The sequence below is a fragment of the Condylura cristata genome, unplaced genomic scaffold, assembly GCF_000260355.1.
Source record: "Condylura cristata isolate star-nosed mole 26May11 unplaced genomic scaffold, ConCri1.0 scaffold00016, whole genome shotgun sequence".
Taxonomy (NCBI): Eukaryota; Metazoa; Chordata; class Mammalia; order Eulipotyphla; family Talpidae; genus Condylura; species Condylura cristata.
Window position 1 is genome coordinate 43,938,796 of NW_004567117.1, and position 13,685 is coordinate 43,952,480.

The 13,685-nt window shown below is 41.8% G+C and overlaps 1 protein-coding gene across 1 annotated transcript in view; it reads left to right on the forward strand.

Annotated features, from left to right (window-relative positions):
* The window catches only part of CCDC102B (coiled-coil domain containing 102B), a 239,920-nt gene that overhangs the window by 21,664 nt on the left and 204,571 nt on the right, over positions 1 to 13,685 (forward strand). Inside the window, exon 2 of the mRNA XM_012725769.1 lies at positions 3,450 to 3,578. The gene's annotated coding sequence lies outside the window, so the exon portion shown is untranslated. The remainder of the gene's footprint in view (positions 1 to 3,449; positions 3,579 to 13,685) is intronic.

Below are 13,685 nucleotides of genomic sequence, written 5' to 3' on the forward strand. Positions count from 1 at the left end.
GGCAGACCTCTCCTGACCCGCCCGCTGCTCCCCTCAGCAGTGGACTTCGTAGATCTTCCTATTCTGCTCCCTGCTCTGTCTCTGATGAATCTTCTCACCCTCCACATCTCTGGCCTGTACCCCAGTTCCACATGAATAAATACATAAATTAAAAAAAAAAAAATCCCCGCCTTGACAGGGTCTTGGCTTTCTCTCTTTCTTCTCTGCCCTCAAAGCAGGCTCAAGGTTTCCAGTTGTAGACAAAAACTCTGTGAAAACAGGCACTGGGGTGCTCCCTGCATTTCTAAGTTTCACTTCACATTTAGCTTAGTATCTTAGTGTCTTTGCATTTCAACAAAACAGTTTCCTGTTAGGACCAGCTCTGAAAACCTCTTCATTAGCAGAGTATAAGAGATTATTAGGTCACCCTATTGCCAGCAAGACAAATTATTTTCTGGCTTGTTGAATTTTAAGGTGGTGTGAATGATAAAGTATCCCAAGCAAAGACTGATGTCCTGTCCCTCAAATGGAGCAGATAGAAGCAGAGTTTGGCAAGTTCCTTACCCAATATTAAAGACAAACAAAAACTAGGACCTGTTTCTCAAATTACTGGAATTGTTTATCAAATAGAAAAAAAAAAAAGTTCACAGCTGAGAATATTGCAGTGAACTAAATGGAAACTTTCTTTGATCGCTCTCAAGGACAGTGCTCATGCCTGAGTTTCTCATGGGCTCATTAGAGGCCTACATTAGAAACTAGTTTAGAAATGAGAGGACTTGGGCAAGGATATGAATTAAGTCACTGACCTATAAGCTTAACAAGTGAGGAAGTCCTTCCTGGCTAAGGAATGAGATGCGGAGCTCAAGCTAGTACATCTCCAGTCTATTAGCACAACAGGAGTTTGATGATACCTGATGAACTTGGGGGTCTGAGAGTTTGTCGCCAGCATCCGTCCCCATATGTATAACTCCCCTAGCATATTTCTTTTAATTAAGGACAGTAATTAGTGTCGGGTAGGCCCAAGATCTATTTTCCAGAGAAAGAATTTCTCAATTAAAAATTACAAATACAGCATCATGCCGCTTTATCTAAATTTGCCATTTCCTTTTCATCCTACTTATGCTTTGTCTCCACATTGTAGATGTTCATTTCTGTGTGAGTCTGATTGTCAGGGATGACTTGGTCACCTCTGTGGGTTTATAGCTGAATAGCTGCTACTATTTCATGTGAGATGTACCAATTTTAGTTTGCCATCTCACCAAAGGAAGTCAACTCAAATAGGAACAGAATTCTGGGGCTCACCAGGCAAAGCCCTATTTTTTGAATATGTCAAATGAAATAAAGATCAAGTTACAATGATCTGAGAATTTTCCCACAAAGTCATTCAGTTCACTGAAATGTTTATGTAAAATAAAAATAGCCTAAGCTCTAATGCATAAATAGCGGATCACATGCTTGTTCAAATTATTGGAAAACGAGTATTTATCATGCCAAGGTGCTGGCACTGGGGTGGAAGGTGACCCAGGCATGGGAACTGGAGGAATTTGTAGAGTGGAAGGAGTGTAACTGGAGAGAAATACTTAGCACTGCTGGTTAACATCATTTCTACTCAGAGCCTTCTATGAAACTTTTCCAAATTTTTGACTGCAAAGATGAAGACAGAAGAAAACTCCAGAGACCCGAGAATAAGATAAAAACTGAGAGAAACGTAGGCAGAAATGTTGAAGTATTAACATTTTTAAAGACAGATAGGTTGGACAGGGGAAAAACTCACCTTAGTTCCTGACTTATCCTAAATATTGATAGAATTTGTTCTAAACAATAGAGTGACAGGTCTCTCTCTGTTGGTGCAACATGTTAAAGCGCAGCACTATGAAGCAATCTGCAATCACTGCAGTGCAAGATCGATCCCTGAACAGGGAGGTGACCCACATAGTGCAGCAGACCTCTCCTGACCTACCCACTGCTCCCCTCAGCAGTGGATTTTAGTAGACCCAACTGTTTTGTTCCCCAATCTGCCTCTGGTGAATCCTCTCACCCCAACCCCTTGCCCGTCTGGTCTGTACCCCAGCTCTTACTGAATAAATAAGTAAATCTTTAAAAAAATAATCATAGAGTGATATGCTGCTTACTAGAAGCACCTGTTCTGAGAAGTGCGTGGTGAGGAGATTTCACCATGTGAACAACACAGAGTGTCATTACCCACACAAACGAAATGGCCACCCCCTGCCCACGTAGGCTTGTGGGATCGCCTGCCGGGTCCACCATTGTGTATGGGGCCCCTTGACTTTGCATTTCTTAGTCGCTTAGTAATAAACATTGCATGTTGGCCCAATAGAGCACAGACATTTTATGAATGACACATGTTCTCGTGGGTTCATACTGAACATCATTTTCTGACTGCTGCAGTGGAGAAGCAGAAAGCTGTGCAGTGAGGAAAGTAGAACTGACACAAACAGGGGCTGTTGGGCATTCTAGACTCTTGCTGTGCAAGATGAGGGCCTGGCCCTGCTGCTAACACAGGAGCTGAATTTTAAAAATCAAACAGCTTCATGGAGATACCCACTCTCTGGATAGTTCGCCGTCTGCACTGCATAATTCAATGTCTTTGTAGATTCACAGAGTCATGCCGCCATCATTGTTACAGGACGGGAAGAGGGACACCCCAGAACCTCCAAAGCTACTTGTTCTAAGTAGATTCTCCTGCCTGCACATTGAGACAAAATATACTCTAGTGAATATGACCTTAATGGAAAGGAGTACAATTCATGTGCAACAAAGGAAAGGGGAAGAATAAAGTTTCCAAATCAAGTACCCAATTCCCCATCCCCTCGAGAGTACATGCCCAGCCAACAGGGTTGTCCTGGAGGAGGGCCTCTGGGGCCCAAAGCTGCCACAAGTCTAAGGCACTTCCTGGTGGGGACCCATGGGAAAGTGTCAGGAAAAGCCAGACAAGTCTGGGAGGAAGAGAGCAAAATCAAAATCAAGATCAATGCTGCCATAGCCAACCTCCCCACGGGTCTCTCGCCCACGTCTGCTGACCGGCCCAGAACCAAGAAGCAACACAGCTTCTTCACGCGTCTCTGCTCCACACACATCCCCCAGGTCTGCTGCTGGCCCCATCCTGCCTCCTTCCCTCCAAGCCTCCTCTCCAGGTGCTCCTTCCTGCTCAGCTCCGCCCTCACCTGGGTGGGCCAGAGAAACTGGACGCCCCCCTCCTGTTTTCTGGGGACCCCCATCATCACAGTCTTAGTAGGACCTTTGCAATGTTCTAAACTACACGGGATAATAGAAGGTCGTGAGAGGAGCACCTCCTACAGTGACTCATGTTTCCCTCAAACCCCAGTGTTGACAAGCAACCTGCCTTCTGTCTACATACTTCCCATTATCGACATTCTTCATGTAGATGAAATCATATGGTGCATTGCCCTTAGCCTCTTTTACTTAACGGGATTTTGACCTTCCTCAAGGTCACGGTGTGCACACTACGCCACCCTTCCTCGCCTAGGATGCCTGGTGGACTGGACGAGCCTCCTCACCTTGCTGTGCGCTCCCCAGGCAAGTGGATTGGGTCTTCCCATCTGGGGCTGTTGTGAATGGTGAGTGGAAGTTTTATGGGGATCAAAGTTTTTATTCAATTGTTTTCATATAACCTCGTTGGTGAGGGGGGTGTCGGTGGAGGGGGTTGGGGGGGGTGGCGCTGGGTGTTTCATTCATACTGGAACTGGGAGCTGTGTGTGTGGCGTTCTGAGGAAGTGCTGTTCTTCAGCGGCAGCATTTTACACTCACAGCAGCCACACATGAAGATCTGCTCCCCTCACAGCTTTCTCAGCTGTGCTATGTTGTGTCTTTTTTGACTATGGTCATCCTAGCCAATGTGAAATAGCATCGCCCTGAAGCTTTGCGCATTTCCTGATGACTGTGGAGCATTGATTTCTGCGTGAGCCTGTCCCTCTCTCCCTTCTCACCCCCACCATTCACATTCTTTGCCCAGTTCCTGATTTCCTGATTTATTCTCTGGGTGGTTTGTTTTCAGAAGTAAGCACATAAGACATTGTCTATGTGCCAAGCCATGATCACATCCAAGATTTGCGGGCATTTTCATCCTTTACCTTGGAGTGCTTTGCTTTTTTTTGTGTCCTTTCCTGCTCACAGAAGCTTTATTTATTTATTTATTTTTAAAGATTTATTTATACATTCAAGAACTGGGGTATTGACCAGAGATGCACGGGGTGAGAAGATTCACGAGAGACAGAGCGGGGAGATCTGCTGAGGGGAGCAGCGGGCAGGACAGGAGAGGTCGGCTGTGCCCTGTGGGTCACTCCCTGGCGAGGGATCGAGCTCTTGCTGAAGTGGCTGTGGTTGGCTTTGTAGTGCTGTGCTTTAAACCATGTGCCCCAGGGAGGGCCTGGTACTTAATGTTTTCATAAGGTAAACTCCAGATTATCTATTTCCAAGTAGATATAAACATAGACAGGATTCAGACCTACATGGAGACATGCTACAGACATCGATAGGTGTGAGGAAGAAGTAAATGAGGGCCCTTGCCCAGGGTCACTATTGCCAGCTGGCCACTGGCACCACCAAGCCGTGACTTACTCCCACCTCTCTGTTACTCTGTCATCGAACAGTGAGTCTCCACTGTCACAGCTTTGCCTCTTGGGACATTTGCATTATGTGAAAACATGTTTGTTGTAGCAACTTGGGTGCACTGCTGGAGACTAACGGATAATGTAAGACATAATGGAGAGACCAAGAGTGCACCTTCATACCGACCATGCGGCAGGATCTTCACAGGGCCCAGTACCCGGATCTCAAGGTGAGCAGTGTGTGTTTCAGAAACAGCTCCAGGACTGAGCAAAGAACTCCGTACTGTGATTAACCAATGGCAGAGTGGTTAACTGCTGCCATGAATTTCATCAAGATCCAATGACTCAAATTTAAATCCTAATTATGTAAAGCACATCTGGTTATTTAATGAAGAAAGTATTTGTCTCTGGGCAATTTTCTCATAGGTTGATATTCCCAAGGAAATTTCCTAAGATGTTCACTCTCTTAGAGAGGTGAATTCACTATAATTTCACAGTCTCCTAAGGATGAGTTAATCCGATGCTTACCATGAGCATACGTAATACACCTAATTGTTCTTGTCAGAACCTAAACATGGGTGTCAGAACAAGGTCAGAAGCATGAATTTCCATGTTGAAGGACAGAGCAGGCTGTAGCATCAGCTGGGACATGCCTGTGCTGGCTTCATGTTTCTACTTAGATCGAACACTTCGCTTTAAGACTTCTGTGTAGACATCACAGTTGGCAGAACACAAACACTTACGTTTTCCACAACATGGATGGAAGTGGACGAGACTAAGTTAAGCCAAGTAAACCAGAGGAGAAACACATTTACCAGATGACTGCATGCATGCGTGGAAGATAGAGAAACAGAACAGCCAGAATAAAACTACACAAATCCTAGAAATCTAACAGCGGAATGGAGGCTTCCAGAAGAGGGTGGGACAAGTGAGCAAAGGCCGTAGGAGGCCCCATGGGCTCTGGGGGAGGATTAGGGGTGCGTTGGTGGTGGGTGTGGTGTGGTAAACATCTGAAGAGGAGTGAGCCTATTCCTCTGAATCCTACCCAGTGTTGTAAAGCAACTTCACCTCAGCAAAAGATAATATAATCTGAAAAAAGAGTTGCCACTAAAGGTAGCTTTATTTATTTAGCGTCAGGGGCTGCTTCAAGCACTTTCTGTCTATGGCTCCTTAGCCGTGGAACGTCCATTTTATAAATGAAAGACCTGAGGCTCAGAGAAAGAATTCTCTAGCACACAAGACCCAGGCAACTAACATGAGGGGCTGTGGAGATAGTGACATCATTATTTAACATTTCAACATTGAAGAGGCTCAAGGGGTCGGGCTGTCCCAGGAGAAGGAGAGAAATGAGGACACGTGGGTGGTGAGCAGTGGGAACACACCCATCTGGCTGCCAAGGTCGCCATCTTGTGGGCGGAACTGGACAGTCCACTGATCACAGCTGAGCTTACTACACAAGAGCACAACGCGGAGTCCGCAACGCTGCAAGAATTACTGAAATGTGTCTCAGAGGTGAAGTGAACTGATGGTGCTGGGAAGCGGGGCCATGGACTTATTTGATGCCGGTTACTACACACGTCACTTGGCAAAAAAATCAGATACCAGTGCAGCTCAGTAAGGCTAAGTGTGTAAGTGGGGTGTGCCTGTCATCTGAAAGCCTCTCCCTCGACTTTCAAATGCTGCTTTCACGCTATGTGTAAGGAACTTCGTGTTGGTAGTTGCTTCTTCCTGTCCTCTTTTGCCTTGGGCATTTTCTGTCGTTAGTTCATCGAGAAGCTCTTTTATGTCTTCTGCCTTCACCCTGCATCAGAACACTTCCCGCCAGCTGGGTCTTGTCACTGCATTCCCACCAGCCCCCACCTCCAGGGCCAGCGGGTCTTTCTGGGGCTCAACGACGGCAGCTCCCTGTTCCTGCCAGTGACTGAAATCATGAGTTTTGACATACAATTTTGTATGCTGATATTTTTAAAGATTTATTCTATTTATGCATTCAAAAACTGGGGTGCAGGCCAGAGATGTGGGGGGTGAGAGGATTCACTAGAGACAGAGCAGGGAGCAGAACAGGAAAATTTACTGAAATACACTGCTGAGGGGAGAAGCCTGGAGACAGGAGAGGTCTGCTTCGATGCTGTGGGTCAGTCCCTGGCTGGGGATCGAACTTGTGCTGCAGTGGCTGCGGAGAGCTTCATAGTGCTGCGTTCTAACCCCTTGCACCAGCAGGGTCAGCCCTTGTATCATTAAATATTTTCTTTTGGGGGGTACACTAAAATATCCAAGTGGGTCAACGGCATTCATTTCCTGTTATTGTGGAGGTTCTCAGTAGCATCTGCCTTTTGACTGTCTGTGGGCATGCCACTCAGGGTTTCTGTTCGTTTTGCTTGAAATTTTACTTTGTGATGCTTACAGTTCACACTATTGTCACTTAATTCACATTAAGCTTGTGGCTGATCTGGTTGGTGTTTAAGCCTTTTCCACTCACTGAGTGCAGTTGCAAAGGTTTGTATGGGAAGCTTTGCATGACCCTAGTGAATGAGGAAACAGTCAGATGATTTCATTCTGGTGAGTTCACTTGTGATCCAGAGAGGGTATTGTGGTATTGGTTTTGATAAAACTTCACAACCAATAGGAATCTTGTTTGAGTTCATGCGGAGTGGCCTTCATGCTGGAAATAATCGCGTTGGCTAGGACCCCAGAACTACACAGATGAGAAAAGGATGCAGGACCTTCTGTTGTTTACACATGTGTCTGTAATTCAGAGCCGCCAGAGCAGCCCAGCGAGTCCAGAGGGTAAGATGCTTAATAATATTGTGGTTTTCGATTTAATTTTTATATATTTTCCTATTTTCCTGCATGTGTTGTTCTCAGACCAAAAAAAAAAAAAAAAAAAAAAAGAGTTGCTTATGTGATGCAGAATAAAATTAGCGTAAGCCTGGGAGAGAGGGGTTTGGAGTCTCTCCTTAAAGTGAATTTGACTTCCTCTCTCTCTTCCATTTCCATTGGTGTCGTTTAACCTGACAGTCATTCGTGGCGTGTCCACAAATATAACTGTGTACGAAACAAAACTCAGGTAAGAATTCCAGCTCTAAAAATAGGCAGTCATATAATAGGTTGATTAAAACTTTATAGTTCCAAATAAATATGAGTGTGTCCATGGGCTGAAATCATCTGTATTCTTAAAATTGAAGAGAGTAATTTTTTTCTGTAAATTGTTCATGCTTCATGTCACTTACAGTTATTTTCATTTTGCTTGTGCACTAGGGGAATTTCTGTCACTGTTTACATAAAAGTATATTTCAACCTTACTTAGCACTACTACTGACTTTTTTTATGTTACCTGGATAGTGTGGAGGACATAAGGACATAGAATAGAATAAAATAACAAATTCCTTTATTACAAAAAGGAAATGGGTATTTATCTATGTGGAAAATGTTTATAGAAGTTACCAAAGAAAAATAAGAATATTGAGAAACTGTTGAGAAGCATTTGCTTATGTTTCCTGCAAAGATTAATTATAAGATGAATGTTGACTAAGCTTATTAATTAGGAAGATGTCAGTAACACATGGCATTAAACTACACGACAATATTCCCTGATATTCTCATCTACATAAACTCTAGTTTTCTATTTTAAAAATTATGTGGATACATTTTTGTTAATAATCCTGTAGGACAACGTATCATGACAAGTTTTGACTTAATGTTTTACTGTGAATCATTTTCTGATGAAATAGCCTTCTATATACTTTAAATATTTCTGTATTTTTATATAAGCACTAAATTAAAAGGAGTCTTAAAAAGCCCGTGATGCAATGTTTGGATAAAGGTTAGGTGACTGCCATGTCAACTTAAACTATTAGAAAACTGGCTTTATGTGAATTAGTTCCCCACAAAAATCTTTTAAAAATTGTTTTTCTTATGTTCATTCGTCTGTCCCCCTTTTGCATTCTCCATTTGTTTTCATTGGATTCACTGGCACAGAGTTCTTGGTCTCTGCCTACGCCTACGGGTGTGACCTTGGAATTCATGAACATTTCATCTCGTTATTAGAGCCATAACCCTAATGACAAGTCTTTCAAATTGGAAACTGATCTCAGCCCACTTCTGTTGAAGAAGTACCGATCTCCTAGGCTGATATTACAATTCAGTTTTGCCACAACGCCAAACCCTTCAACATTTCACTTTCTAGAAAGATTTTAGAGGAACTTGAAAGACAAGCTCAGGATCCAAAACTGAGTCTTGAACAATCAATGGAATTTGGATCATTGCTAAAAAGCAGAAACTACTATTGGACTTTGTGGTAGTACTAGGAGCAAGAAGCGTGAATTAATGTAAAGGAGGAAGGGTAGGAAGGAGTAATCGGCCTCAGTGGAGCAGGAAAAAAATGCTCCATAGAGAGCGGCAGAAGCTGCTGAGTGTCGGAGCAGAGCAAAGCGGTGCCGCACGTGAACCCGCCGGCACGGCGCCTTCCATGTCCCACCCGGCTGCAAAGCAGCTTCTCCATCTTCACCCTCATGCTACTGGGACACTTAACAGCGTTTCCTGTGTGCAAATGACTTGCATACATATCCGTCGCTTTGAAAGCTGCACAATAAGATGAACTTTATTTTACTCATTATTTTCATTTTATAAATGAAGAAGTCTGGTTTATTGAAAACCAAAGATATCCTACATGGTGGATGACCATTGCAAACTGTCTCTCTCCAAAGCTAGTTCTGCTATGCTGAGGTGGTATCTAGGTGTGGGAAGCTGTCAGAGACTGCAGAATGGCTTGAAATGGTTGTTGGGGTACCCGAGTGCAGGGAGGAGGTGATGGACCTACAACCCAAAGATTAGTTCAGAATCTATAACTGCAAGTCATCTCAGCTCCCTCGGGCGCCCACTCTGCCGGAGGACAGAGCAGGAAACGGATATTGCAAGCAATCATTCTTGGTTTAAATGGGCAGTTGTCACGCCCAGCTCTCAGCCTTCCTTGCTCAACCCTGGTTTATTCTGCAATATCAGTTTCAGGCATACAGCGTTATACTTGGGTTTTTATACAGATTAGGCCATGATCTCTACAAAAGATGAGCTTCCATCGTTCCGCAGATATATGGCCTCTGTTCACCCTTGCATGCAAAGAGGATGTCTTTTGATTTCTGAGATAATTTTACCGTTGATTTTCCTTGAATATGACTTCACAAGTGGAATAGTTGAGGCGCCAGAAACCATGTTGGGAGCACGTGGATGAGCCTTTGTTTTTCTCTGATGAAGGTGCGCTTAGCTACTGTGCTTTCTTTCCTTTTTTAAGATTTATTTATGCATGCAGAATTGGGGTATAGGCCAGAGGTGTAGGGGATGAAAGGATTCAACAGAGACAGAACAGATCAACAAAGTACACTGCTGAGGGGGCAGCGGCCCATCAGGAGAGGTCTGCTGTGCCATGTGGGTCACCTCCAGGGCTGGGGATCGAACTTGTGCTGAAGGGGCTGAGTCTAGCTCAGTAGTGCGGCGCTTCAACCGGTTGTGACATCAGGGAGGACGCAGCCCAGAAGTTCTTAAGATATTATCTTTTGCCAAATTTCAGATAAAAATAAAATGAAGTGATATTTATTGACAATGTTCAGGAGCCACACATCAGTAATGTTATTCTTTACTATTTATTTGTATTTGAAATACAACTGCTTTTTAAGCAATTACATATATTTTACAGTTTTTAATTAATTTTGTTGCAAAGTCCATACTGTTGAGAGATTTTCAAGTGTATTTTAGTGGGGTTTCTGAAAGCTTAGAGGAGAATGTTGAACAGATAAAGTAACCTTGTGGATGAAGTGCCCTGATATTTGAGCAGTAGACACCACGGCTCCAGTGGGTGGTTCCCCTGTGGGTAGGATGCATTTTCGAACATGTATGTGGAAATAATATTTTTAATAATCACCTTAAATTTGAGTAGAGAAAGCCTTGATAAGAGGGAGTAGTATTGCCAAAACACACTGAACATTTAAATACATATATATAGTTTTCTATTTTTGTAAAATTCTCTAAAAAAGGAAACTCCTGAAATTGTCCAGATGCATCATCCAATAAAAAGTCTAATTCAAGAAACATTTAAAATTTGAAGTTACTTATAAAAATGAACACAAAAATAATTTTAGTAATAGATTTAATTTAACTCAATATATTAAAATATTCCAAAATGTTACCCGTATGAAATTATTAATGAGATATTTTATGTCTTTTTATTTCCCACATTTTGCCTTATTATTTCTTCCCATTTTATGTTTCTTGAGGCAAAGTAGGTTTCCATCTTTGAATATATGCCTGGGGGTGAAGGCTCAAACCTCTACAAATGTGTATTTTCACAATCTCCCCACCATCTTCCACCTGTTCCATGGCCACCAGCCCTCCCCACTCCAACAAATCCACCCTCCCGTCCACCATCCCTCTCGCCTCTCTCCAGGAGCCTCACTCAGGTATTGAGGCTTTGTTTTTCTTTCGTTTGGTTCTGATTGCCTGTGGTTACCTTTCTCTGCATTCCATGAATAAACACAGCCCATCTGTCACGGGACCCTCCTTTCAAGAGCTCACTAGCTCCCTCTCGCGGCTGGATGCAATACTCCAGGTGGTCTACTTAAAGTGTCAGAAAAGAACAGACCCATTTAAGACGTTAGATTTATCTCCTTGTAAGTGAATACCTTCCCAAGGATCAGAATTTTTGGTTTTGACCTCAGTGTTCTCTGGGCTCCGCTCTACGGTTCTGATGGTTTATATTGACATGTTTACGTTATACTGAGAAGGATGGAAATAAGTATGAAATAATTTAGGAAAACCGAATTGTTGTGAAAAGTAGGCAGTGATAAAAACGCTGAAATCCAATTCAAGGTGTATATACTTAAAAAAAAAGTTTTCTTTATCATAAATTAAACAAAAGGTAAGAAATACAGCCGACCAGAGTGAAGAAAAGTAAAAGTAGAATTTTTGAGGAAGATTTGAAATTGCGGCATCCTAGGATTCACTTGGAAAAAGAGCTGAAAAGAAAACATTTTAAAATAGAGGGAGTAAATATAGAGAGTTTTCAGAAATGTATGAGTTCAATTTAGCCTTTAACTTTTTGCACTTTTCTTTGTGAATCTAATCTTTTTTATTTAGGGACTGGGAAGCCAGATAGTCTGAGAAATATAAACAATGATTATTTACTTCCTGTCAGTTTGACATTTTAAATCCAATTCCTTACTTGTCTTTACCAAGAAAATGAAAAGCAAAGCCTACCATAAAAACAAATGAAAACTGATTCCAGATCAATTAGCAGTTGTGTTAAGACGCCTGCTTTATAGTTCATTTGCTTTTCTTTTTAGTGTTCCCTTCTCTTATGCTGAAACCCAAAATTTGGAAACACAAACACCTAAATTAAGGATTGGTGAACTTGGGAGGCTGTGTCCCAACAAATGATTATACCCTTTAACTAGAATGGGGAACGTCTGAGTGGGGAAGACGTTTCACTAGTAGAGTAATTGCTTCAAATCAAATCTAGTATTTGCATTTTTAATATTTTATGTCTTCCTTAAACTTACAAACCCTTCTAAATAAAATTTTTCCAGTGAAATCAAGATTGTGGATTTCCTTATTCTAAGCCATAGCTTAAGGATAGCACAACCACCATACTTGTGTTTTTGGACTAAAATGCCTTCCTCCAGATTATATGACTCTAAATTGATTAGTTCTTTTATATTACAGGAAAGTTGATAAGCTGGAATGGACAACTGATGGATATTATTTCATCTTAAAAGAGCTCATAGAAAAAAAAATGAGACTAGAAATCTAATTCAGGTTTGAGAATCCCATTGTTCTATTCTATATTAGGTATTGCAGTTTTGCTGATTATTAAAACAGTCCTTAACAAAATAAAATAATGGGTTGCATATTTTTGTCATCCTGTAAATGACTATATAATACAAGTGAATATAGTTTTAATTATACATTTTTTACCTTTTCCTTCCACGTTTTCCTGATTCATGTCACAAAAGGTGCAATGTGCAGTCTGAGCCTTATGCTATTATTCAGAAATAAGAACCTTGTGAGTTCAAAATAGATTAATCACGTATTGAAGAAAAAAAACCTAACTATGAAAGTTGGGTAGGTCCTTACTCACTGATAATTTCATTGTTTCAATTTTCTCAGCAGTCACAGGCACAGAGCACGAAATTCAAGGACTAACTCTGACCTGTAATTAGAGTATTCAAGGACTTAAATGAACTTGTGCGGTGTGACACTTTGAATGTGTTCCAAGGGTGGGTGGAAGCAGCTGGCTTCCTGTTTAAAATATTTGGAGAACTTTCAGTAAGCTTAGTTCACTCTCAGCCCACAGTTGCTTCATTTTCCTTAAGGGAAGAAGGAGCAAACGTGTAAATATTTATATTTAGGAGATTAATCGGGAATATGTGATTAAACAGTAAAAACTGGGTTAGTTTGTTTGTCTTAGCGTTTACACAATCCTATTACTTCCAGTTTCTCCAACTTGTTTAAAGTGATTTGCTTTGGTTCATTCAGATCATAATTTTCATTATATTGAAGAATGAGAAAGCATCTAGGAAATTTACTAGAAGTGAATCTTTGGAGAAAAAAGACTTTTTAATATGCTTGAATTTCTGTGCATCAGATTTCACATGTAACTGGAATATCAACTGATGTGGAGGGACATTAAGTCTGTTTGCTGGCGCGTGGCGGATGTTCAGAAAAATCTGCTGAACGAATGTACTAATATTCAAGACTTACACGAGAAGAAATGTCCCATTTCTCTTTTCTTGGCAACATGCAGAAATGAGCAGACTTTATATACATGCGTGTGTTTTTAATCAAAAGGGTAACAAATTCACTGTTTTACATGCATCAGCAGGCTGTGTGTCTTTTATTTTGCCTGTTTTCCCACGGGTAGCTGAGATGACTTCAGAACCCCAAGCTGGATGACAAGGGGAGTGATGACACATGGAAATAATATAGGTACCTGCAAAGTATTAAGATAACTATTGTTGAATTAATTAAACAAGAAGGTGGTTATGCTGAAGTGGCTCTGGCCTGGCTGCAGCCATGAAAGCAAACGCCTAGGGACCCTGTTAGCCTTCAGGTTCTGGGATCGAATTCTGA